This window comes from Cibotium barometz, chromosome 56 (assembly GCF_041138505.1).
Source record: "Cibotium barometz isolate CiBa-2024 chromosome 56, ASM4113850v1, whole genome shotgun sequence".
Lineage (NCBI taxonomy): Eukaryota > Viridiplantae > Streptophyta > Polypodiopsida > Cyatheales > Cibotiaceae > Cibotium > Cibotium barometz.
The window spans coordinates 27,592,008-27,603,950 of record NC_141101.1 but is presented as its reverse complement, the minus strand read 5'-3'; positions in this window follow the sequence as shown (position 1 = coordinate 27,603,950).

The following is an 11,943-nucleotide window of genomic DNA, read 5'->3' as shown; positions in this document are numbered from 1 at the left end:
TTTTCACCAAGAGTGTTCATCAATTTTCCTAACATTCATAATGATCCAAATTTGATAGTCACAATACTTCAAAAGATCATTGGTGGATGGCCTGGTCAGCTACCACCTATTCTCTACTTGCAACTTGACAACACAAGTAGAGAGAAAAAAATCAAGTTCTACTTGCATACTTGAACATGTTAGTGCACAAAAGGATTTTCAAGAATATTAAACTTGGGTTCTTGTTGGTGGGACACACACATGATCATATTGGTTAGATGTTCAGTAGATTCTCTGACAAACTGGCAAAGAAAAGTGCATTTGATCTTTCGCATATTTGCAGTGTGCTACAAGATGCATATATTCCAATGCCTAGCATTGAAGTAATTGAGGAGACATGATTTTAGATCATATGCAACTAGAGAAGGTATCTATGACTCATCATTTGTGCAGCTCAATGATCATAGCTTTCAACATGAGTTTAAAATAGAGCAAAAGGAGGAAAAGACACTCATGTGGAGCAAAAAGTATTCCAACTCTAAAACATGGCCCCCAAAGAGGGACTCAAGTTCTTATTATCCATTCCAGCACGTGGAATAAGTTGAGCTAAGAAAATGTTTCTCTTCCACACAAATGAGATAGCAAGGTCTCTAAAAATTGTTCAATTGATTTTCTATAGTGCTTGAATGAAATAAGGGAGATAGTGTGGGGTGCACATGTATATTTTCGAGCAAGTCCGCTACAATGGTGGCAAAGTTTTTTTTCAAGGCAGGAGAGACTCATTGAGGAGTTTAAAATTGATGCAATTCATCTCAATGTACCATTTGTGTGGCGGGAAAGTGAACTTTATAACACAAGAAACATGGTTGGTAGTGGTGGAATCAACGAAATGCCAGTTGGAGAAGAGTTATTAACAATGGTCGAGAGAAACCATGGAAATGTATGTTGGGCCTAGAAAATCAACCAAGTGTCATCTGCCAACAGAAAGAAATGTGGGAGGGTAATGTAAATGAGCTAAATGAGAGCACAAATATTGTAGTTCTTGCTACTACTGATGATGAGAACAATCATCCATTTTAGTTAGCCAAAGTCACAAAACGTATCCAATGAGGGCAATGTTGTTACTTTTGTGGAAGTACACTCGTATATTGAACTCTTTCAAACCAATGCGTTCAAGGGAAAGTATGATCTAGAGATGATTAAACCAAGCAAAAAAGGAAACAAAAGTGGAATGCGTTGACATGTGGACATGCTTAATTTGCAAGATGTAGAAATGATTCTATATGGATTTGGACACTTGCACAAGAAAACATTTGATATTTTAAAGCAAAGGTTCCAAGGACTCTCCTATTTGGATGGAAGAGTTTCTCCTTTGTAATTTGTCATGTTTTCCAAATTGACTCGAAGAGAATGTTTTTTCCAATTGATAATATTGGACGTTTTTGGGTTCTAGAGCAAAATGTAAGTAATGTTTTATGCATTCTTTTTTCACAAAAGGAGTGGTTTTTTTTAAATGTTTGACATAAAAGTGTGTATTTTGTCTCCATAATTTTGAAAAAAGGTACCTTTTAAGGTTTTTTTCCCAAAAATGGACTTAAGTTGCCATTTGCATGATTTTATTATTGTTTTTTTATGACTCGCTGTTTGTTTAGTGAATCAACACACAAACAAGAGCTTAAAGGATGCATAACTTTTCATGCGTATGTGTCTTTGTAGAACCAAGGGATTCCATTATATCTCAAGAGAATAATGGACACATTAGGGGAAATTTGGACTCAAATTGTGCCTTTTAAGGATTTCTACATATTCTCTCTCTACAAAAATGGGCTCATGGTGAAATTTTTACAAATCAACTCAGAAGTGAGCAAAGTTTACTTTTCGAGACCTTTCCAATGATATATATAGCATGATTGGAAATTTTACATATTCAAGAAGTCCCCAAATTTGGTGATTACATGGCATGTTACATCATCACACCAGATTTGGGGACTTCTCTTGAATATGCAAAATTTCCCATCATGTTATATACTACTAGCATTGAAAAGGTCTTAAAGAGTAGATTCCAAATGTCCAATCTCCATTCACTTCTGAGTTGATTTGCAAAACTTTCACCATAAGCCCATTATTGTAGAGAGAGAATGTGTAGAAATCCTCAAAGGGCCATTATTGTAGAGAGAGAATGTGTAGAAATCCTCAAAGGGCCCAATTTGAGTCCAAATTTCCACTAATGTGGGTCCAACAAGGAGGACGATGAAGAGTGCAACAAAGATGAAGTATACAGTCCACCAATGAGTGCAATCCTTTCTTTTGCTATTGTTTTGGCTATGTAGACCCTCAAGCCAAGTGCTTGGCCTTTCTTGTCTTATTTTTTAGCTTCTCTCATGTACATATTGACCTTTAAAGCCACCACATAATAAATATTTACATATTTTTTAACCCTTTTGTAATTTATTGTTATGCTTATTTTGTGAATTTATATATTGTTTAATTTGCAGGATCTATTATTTTTACTACTACAAATCTTATGTATCTATTTCCACGCAACCCCTTTGTCCTTTCACTCGTATGCCTTATTTTAGGTAATAATTTGCCACTTATTCAATGCACAAGTTTGTGTCTTTAATTTTTGATAGGTTCACAAAAACTTCCCATTGATGGTGGTGAGCTCTGGGTTATTTTATATTTGGTAGGTTCACCCAAACTTGTCATTGATGATAAGTTGTGGGTTATTTTGTATTTGATAGGTTCACAAAAACATCCCATCAATGATAAGCTATGGGTTATAAAATGTACGTTGTTGACTATAATCTATAATAATATATATAATATACTCTTTGATATATTTACTACTATTCTAAATGTACTCAATATGTGTATTGGCATTATTTTCTCTTAGATATCTTGTCTTATTTTAGATGTTCATATTTTAAAATATATATTGTATGCACATTGGTTACACAACTTTTTGTCAATAATATGTTGTCAAATGTGACCTTATTTTCATTCTATATAGTCATCACATTGTCATTCTATATAGCTATTAGATGTGCTATTCTTGGCATACCTTTGTGTTAATAAAAGTCAAATGATCTAAAGCGTCCTTACATATTACATATCATAATAAGTAACCTTAAAAATTATAACATTTTACATTACTTAAAAAAATACATTTTTAACCTTATACATGAACTATAACACACACATACATGCACACACACACACACACACACACACACACATTGAGGATGTATATTATAGCCATCATGCATCTTTCACTAATCTAGGTATATGCATTGTATATTAAATATAGCTATTTTATTTCTATTACTAGTACTGATACTAGTACTATTATTATTATCTATCATCATTATCAACATCAACATCAACATCACAACATCATCATCATCATAATCATTATTGCATTTTTCATAAAGTGTAAGTGGGCACATATCTTCAGCTAATATTTCACATAAAATCATAAAAACCCAATGTTTGCTTATAAAAGTGGGGCATGATCCAAAGGGTGTTACACACACTCCTTTCATCACATTTCTCAAAAGTAAGACATTTATATATGGCCATTATTCACATGTCATGGGCATGTTTAAACCCTTACAAAACTTTACAGAACTTTAGATTTTAAAATGAATGGCTATTTTAAGACTTAGTATGTGTAAGTATCAAATGTGTGTATGTTTTCATGCAAGAACTAACGAAAAAGCGCGCCGCAGGGGGGGGGGGGGGGAGGTGGGGGGTTGGGGGAAGAGCGGGGAGTGTTAACAAAAACTACAAAAGGTGTTTATTAATCCGAAAATTAAAAAAGTGGTACTTTTATAATCTCAAAATGTATAAAAGGGGTGTATATATTAATTATAAAAATCTGTAGATATTTCCTTACACGCATTCACTATATGGGGTTTTTTATATAATACAAAAATATATTAAAAAGTGGTAGTTTTATAATCTGAAAATGTATAGAAGGGGTGTATATATTAATTATAAAAATCTGTAGATATGGGCTTACACTCATTCCCTATATGGGGCTTACACGCATTCCTTATATAGGACTTACATGCATTCACTATATGGGGTTTTCACATAGTGACCACCCAAGGATGCCAAAAAAAAAAAAAGAATCTTCCCAAAACAAAATGATCCTAAACAAGACACTTGGGTGCAAGTTGCTTGCATATGGATACATCAAATAGACACACTACACTTGTACATGCAAGTTGGTTGCATATGGACACATTACACTTTATTCCCTTGGATAAGGAGCTTTCAACCTATAATTAAAGCATCTCATCAGCGTAATTAAAAACCTTGGTTTCTTTCACAAAGGATGATTTCATGATTAGGGTCTTGTTGTCGTGGTCCTTGAAATTTTGTGAGATGCTTTCATGATTAGGGCCTTGTTGTTGTGGTCCTTGAAATTTTTTGAGATCATCTCGTTCTTAATATCTAGCTCTTTTTTTAATGCATTCTTAAAGATTCCATCAATTAACTCCTTTTTTAAAATCTTAAGTTGGAAATAAAAACTAAAATACCCTCAAAAACTAGTAACATCATATTTTTTATAAAAACATTGGTATAAATACCAATTTTCATTGCTGAAATTTTCACCCCATAAAATTAATGATAAATAATCTCCATCCTCTTGTAGTGCACTCTTTGTGGTGCACTTATAGTGCGGTTATTTGCATCCTATAGAACACTGGTAAAAAAAACCTAAACTAAAATATGTTGTAGTGTGCTCTTTTAGTCTGGTATTTGCATCATATTCTCTTATAATTCACTCTTGTAGTGCACTCTTTTAGTGTAGTATTTGCATCATATTCTCTTATAATTCACTCTTGTAGTGCACTTATTTATATCCTATATAATAACGAAACAAAAACTTAAACTAAAATCTCTCTAAGCTTTTCTCTATTTTGGTCGCTCTAGCATATCCAGTGGACAACTATGAAATAGATATCATCTATTTTGCAGCCCATTACACTTCTTCTAGTTTATTTGAGTGTTGTTTTAGGCTATGGTGCTTTGCCTCAATGTTGAAAAAAGTGATCTTGCAATGTTTGAGAAGAATGTGGAGAAGGATGCAAAGATTCAAAGGCTAGAGGAACTTATCAAACGACTCAAAGCAACGCCAAATGGTGCTCGTGAAATGAACGCAAAAAGACATTGACTGGTATAGAATCTCTTGCGTTTAAAGGTGGAGCACGAAAGAAAAGCATTCGTACAACAAAGTAAGTAACATAAACTTTCATTATGCACTCAGTGATTTAAACAAAATAGTCATGATTTGTGTTCTGCCAAGAATTTTCTGCAAGAGGTGTGTGGTTCTAATAATGAAGAGGGATGGAAGGATTTGGTCAAAGCCATTCTGAATTCCAAGGATATTCTCTCAATTATTACTGACCCTCATCATCCTAAAATACGCCAAGCTATTGTCAGCAATGTGGTGAGCGAGATTACCACCTCCATCGATTCTTCATTAATTCAACATGCTTGTGATGCGGCTGGAATCAGCATGAAAGGGTACCAAGCAATCCGTCAGGTTGTAAAAGATGCATTTCTAAGACAAGGAATCACTGGCACTTTATTCCTACACTTAAGGTGATTCACAATGTCAAGCGTATCAATAATGATGATGTGCAGCGAGCTATAGGACAGTTTTATCACATTGAGGGCACACTAACATTAGACACAAGGTTGAGCAGAAAGAAAATCAAGACAACAAGTACAGAATTTCACTATGATGTTTACAATAACATCTTTGTTCATATTGAGAGACTACAACAAGCTATGGTGAAGCTCTATGGTCTTTCACCAAAAGGTGTGAACTTGCAATTGCTACTAATCATGTTTTTCAGTAGAAAATAAAGATGATTATTTTGTTTTGAATATTGTAAATTACCGTTTATTTGCAGTTTTGGGGTGCACACTTTCATTTGTGCTCAAGCTAGATGAGTGCCAAATTGTGAAAGGTCGGAAGCTGGAACGTATGAGCATTATGCTCATCATGAATGAGGCCATGATCTGTGCATGGGAAAAGACTACCAAACCAAGTTTTAGTGTGCAATCTGAGAAAGAGGTCTGGTGGCTTGGTGCATTATTCGAGGTACCGAAGGAGACACATGAGGTATTGACATGGATGTTTGAAAGGACTCCCTGGATAACAGATGTAATCAAAAAGCAAATTGATGGTCAACTTTTAGATGTAGAAAACATAGGAAAGTTCAAGGTGGATTGGCATCTTGGGAGAGATTTGAAGACAATTAAATGCATGATGGGTTGTGCTCAAGGCGCGACATCAAGATGGCCTTGTCCATACTGCAATGCTCAGATTGATATTCCTAGGCAGAAAAAGACAAATGAAAAAGGTATACAAAAGGTTGGTTCTGTTGGGAAGGATGCCTCGAAAGATCCAACATCCAGCCATTTAAAAGTACAACTAAACCATCAAAAATACAACCCATTTTTGAAAATGCTAAAATATCTCAAAAACACTATTTTTTAAACCAAAAAGAGCACGAGCTCCTAAAAAGCTCAAAAAAACTGTTAAAAAGTGTAAGTTTTACACTTCAATACTTTGAAAGATGATAGAGTTGCTCATAAAATCACACATTTTTTGAGAAAAAAAATACTTAATTTGCAATAAAATAATAATGTCCACAAAATTGGTTACAATGAGTCTGCCTCTCGTGTTAAATCTTTGACTTTCTCCAGAATTTTTTTTTGGTTTGTTCTCATAGATGACCCAACTTTTTCAAGGTAAAACCATAAACAAGAAAACTTCCACATCCTCCAGGCTATCCATGCGACGTTGACTACGATTTGCTTTCTTTTCCTTTTTATTTACTCGAATCATCTCTGGATAATATTTTCCTGATAATGCATCATCTCCATTGACCTTGTACCAGTGGACCTCAATTGAGCTTAATTTTCCATTTTCCTCAAGGACTTTAAGTACCTTTGCCAACCAAAAAGGACATCCGCTTTCATCATCTGTTGCTAACACTACAATCATTGCACCTACAGTGAGCTCTTCAATATTTCCTTCCCACATTTCCTTCTCTTGCAGCCGTCGTTGACTAGTCCTTCTAGCACCAACATACGCTTCGCGAGTCTCCGCATGCACCTATGTTTGCAATTCTTTAGGCAATTCTATTTGTTGATTTGGCATTTGAATATTATCATCACAATCTTCAAGTTCTTGTACCCTCCAAAGAAAGGTCTCCATATTCATCAGTGATCTTTGAACTTCCTCAATCAAGATTTCTTGCTCATGAAAAAAATAATTCCACCATCCAAGTGAGCAAGCTGGAAAATACACATGTGCTAATTGTATGGTCTCTTTAATTTCTATCAAACATTTCTAATAATTGATGGCTCACTTTCTTTTTGAGCTTTTTCTGTAGAAGATCACTTGGGCTTTGAGATACAAACATTGTCTCTCCAATGGATGCATGCATAGCATAGAAAACTCCCAGTGAGGCTTTGGAGTGGTTGTTCCTCAACATAATTAGAGGGGAAAATATCTACAGAGAGGCATAAGAAAATGGAGAATTATAAGCAAATTTGAAACAAAAATTCCAATATTAGCATGTTGTTAAAGCTGTGTTTATGTTACACTGACAATTTGAAGGAAACCTTGGTCGTTGGCCTTGAATGTACAGGTCTCCAAGGGTATACACATGTTGCACTATGGCAACCAGTCCTTCCTTCTTAGTATGCTTGAAGCCTTGTAGCCGCCCCTTCCAATGATGTAGCATATTCCCCAATCGTTGATGCACTCGATGTGGTCCTTAGAGCTTGGCTGCATGTAGACCCAAGCCCCAACCCGGAATCATGTTGAAGCCCAAACTCCATTCTCATCTCTTGTGTTATGTAGCACAAGCTCTTCCACCTTCTCCCTAGGTCTTCTCACATTACTGGAAGAGGCCATGGTGGTAAGAAAAGAAAAGAAGGGAAAAGAAAAGCTTGTTTTACAATAGAGGAGTGGAGAGGAGAGAAAGTTCAGGGTTTTCAATGCAGCAATGGAAAGCTTAAAAGAGGGTTAGAGTTTGAGAATAGGCTTCCTGAACCTAGAGTAAACTAAAGAGGGATAGAGTTTCTGCAGCAATGGAGAGGGAGAGAGCTTGAGAGAGAGAGAGAGAGAGGGAGACTGAGAGGGAGGGAGCTTGAGAAGGAGGGAGAGCTTGAGAGGGATGGAGTTTCTGCAGCAATGGAGAGCTTAGAAAAGAAAGAAAGAGGGAGAGGGAGCTTGAGACTGAGGGAGCTTGACAAGGAGGGAGAGCTTGAGAGGTATGGAGTTTCTGCAGCAATGGAGAGCTTAGAAGAGGAAGAAAGAGGTTCAAAATGAGCTTTCCAAACCTAGAGTATGTTGGGGGAGAAGTTTGAGAGGGAAAACACACTTTTGGGAAAAAATTAAAAATTTTCAATTTTTAGGGTTTTTAATCTGTGCAATTCTAGGTGGGGGGACCTCTAAGTTTGGGCCCAAGAGGTAGGGAGACAAGACTAATAATTAGGCCCCATTAGCAAACCAAAGCCTAGGCCCCCTAGGGTCAAAGAAGTCAAAAATGTGCACCCGTGAACCAACTCTCTTCCTATTGGTCCATTCCTAATCAAAAGTTAATCCAAGAGGCCCTCTTTGGGTCCAAAAAATTCCTAATGACATGGTTAGATTGTCGCTCTCTCAAAAAAGGGAACATGCATGGCACCCCATGAGAAGAGGAAGAGATCTCACCACTAGTATAAGAAGGGCATATGGTGGAGAAGGAGATGCACACACAAGATACTAGCTGTGCTTTTAACCCTTTTTTAAAAAAAAATATGGCAAGCAATTTTTGTTTTCACATTTTGGTATAGAATAAGTGCCATGTTGAAATGGTTCTTTCTTTATTTACTAAAAAGGACTGAAATAAAGCATTTTCTTGATTTTGAAAGATAATTTTATTCTTTACCAGGCACACATATAATGGTTGAAATATAAAAAATAAGGATAAGTTTACAATTTATACACATAATAATTGAAATATTAAAAAATAAGAATCAATTTGTTCATTACTAAGCACAAATAGTCATAGTTACTTTTAGATTTGCTGTAAAGAGAGATAAATATGCTATGCTCTAAAAGGTAGTAAAGGTATTTTAAGTACTAATTGTTTACCATCACTTAACATAAAAATGATTGGTTCATTGGTTCTTGACATAAAATAGATTGGTGTGCGTAAAAATATGTTACATAGGTCTCATCCTTTATATACATATGTATAAGTATGTACACACGCACACACACACACACACACATATATATATGCCATTTTATCTTGTCCTTTCAAATCACTCATTTTACAAGACAATAATAGAAAATTGACATCACAAAAATAAGTTATAGACTTCAAGATACATAGAATTAGGACCACATGAATAGATCATTATAGAAAACATATATGAATGGTGAGCCTTGATTTCAATCTTGTGAATTGATATTGTTTTATGGCATTTCATAGTTTACACAAAATTTATAAATGAAAGACATGGCGTGTCATGCCCTTAAAGCCAATTCATTGTTTTAGCATGACCAAGAGAATCTCATTGACCCTTTAACCTAGTGTAGCTATGGTTCCCTTACTATGGTCCTTGGGCCAGAGTGATGCCAAGAAGTGCCCAATTGGGGGTTGTTCCCATGAAGGGCTAGGTGCGTGCATTCTCTCTAGAGCTCATGCAGCATCGTTTCTTGCTAAAAAATGGTTTCTTCAATTCTCTTCAAAAAACCCCTCGGTCATGAATGAGGTCGGAAAGCTTGAAAGAGCAGTGATTGAAGGACCTTATGGGAGATGGATCCAACCTGTACACCTCTAGGAATGAAGCGTCTATCCATTTTCCATCAACTTCCATACTGGAATGACCTTCTAGTGAACCATCTTCTTGACCCAATGCACATTTTCAAGAATATAGCCAAGGTGCTTTTTGGAAAACCATCACATGAGCCGAGGTGCTTTGCCACAAATTCTTGCAAAATCTGTGCTTCCTATAGCCATCAAGGATTGCCTCAACGATGACATTAGAGCAATAATTTATAAAATTGGTGCAGTGGTATGTTGGATTTCAAGGAAAGAGATTAGTAGAGACACATTGGAAGCAACATGATTAAACTCTATCGAGTCTATTACAATGGCTGAGAAATACTTTCCAACAAGTATTTTAACCATTCAATTAGTTAATGTGGTTGATGAAGTTGCTATGGCTGGGGTTGTTCATTAGCCAATGGATGTTTTTCTCGGAGAGATATATGAAGACACTTAAAGGATTTATTTGTCAAAGAGCTCGTCCTGAAGGTAGTATGGCAGTGGGATGGCTTGTTCAAGAATCACTTGTATATATAACTGAATTTCTCAGTACGTCTGATCCCGATATGCCAAGATTATGGACACAAGAAGAAGATGATCGACTAGTTGGGGAAGAGCCACAAGGAAAAGGCCTTGTGAGAACAATGGATGTAGCATTGCGTGAGAAGATCAATAAATTTTGCATCTTAAACTCACATGTTATGGAGAAATGGATCGAGAGATATAACTTGGTGAAGGCTGATAGGGACCAAGCTCGTTTGAGTTTTAGAAGGAGTCGAACAACCCACACACTACTGTACCCAACAGAACTTGCACTTCTTCAAGAATTTCCTTCTAATAAATGGCTCAAGCAAACCATACTACAAGCTAAACACAATAGTGAATCAATAAGTGATGAGGAGAAGGAGCTTGCATATGGTTGTGATTTCCATGTATGTGAGTTAGAGATATCTTTGCATTGTCTTTTATGTTGTGCTTTTGTGAATTTATACAATAAAAGTACTTAATTATTATGCTTACAGTATCGTAAGTTAGGGGAAATTCGATCATGCGGACGTCACTTTCGAGTAGAAGGAATAGATGCTTTCAAGGATTTCCATACGTGATGCAAGTAGAGAATTTTGTTGTAACAAAAACTGTTTGAGGTCACTAGGATTTTGAAAAATCCATCAAGAACGGCAGCATTTCTTTGGGTTGAAAAGATCACAACAAAATTTCTTCTTGAGGACTTTAATGAGATCCTCCTCCTCCTCAGCCAAGTACTTTGTTGGTGGTGTGTAGAATAAGCTTCATGAAAGTGTTTTCCCTTGGAAACTTAAAAATGGGGAAAATAATTTCAAGCAAAGGACTTGAGGAGCTTCAAGTCTCTTTTAGTTCGCAAGAAACACTATAGCTTTCATTGTGGAAGCAATGGCTTGAAAGTTTTGTGTTGCTCAATGGGGAAGTCTTTCCAAATTCTAAATTCACTCATTTGCCTGATAGTTTCACAAAGAAAGAAGTCTACAATATCTATATAGATTCTTTCAAGGAGAGTATGAAAGAGGTTCTCTCCCTGCCCTCATTCTTGAGAGTCTTGAGGCAATATTTCACTCATGTGAAAATTCCTAAGAAGAGTAGGATGGGTGTTTGTCAAATTTGTGCAAAGTTGAAAGAAAAAAAAGACATCGCAAAGACCAATGAAGACAAGAGTGAGTACATTAAGTTGTCTAAAGAATTTTTTATTATGTGTTTAAGCTACATACTTGAAATTATGAATTTATTCTCATTTTTTGTGCATTTTTCTAATACATTGCAGAGACAATTTTAAAGGCTTTAAAGATTCATAGAGAACAACAAAGCATAGAAAGGAAAAAGTTGGCAAAGCACCTTAGAGAAGAAAGAGAAGTACTTGGGCTTGGTCATTGATGGTATGGATATATAAAAAACCATGCTACCTCACTTTGTGCACACTCCAAAGAATGTGAAGGAAGAAAACTTCATCTAGTTGCATGTTGTTGGAGCATTGGTGTTCAACGGTGTCTTTTCACCAAGAGTGTTCATCAATTTTCCTAACATTCATAATGATCCAAATTTGATAGTCACAATACTTCAAAAGATCATTGGTGGATGG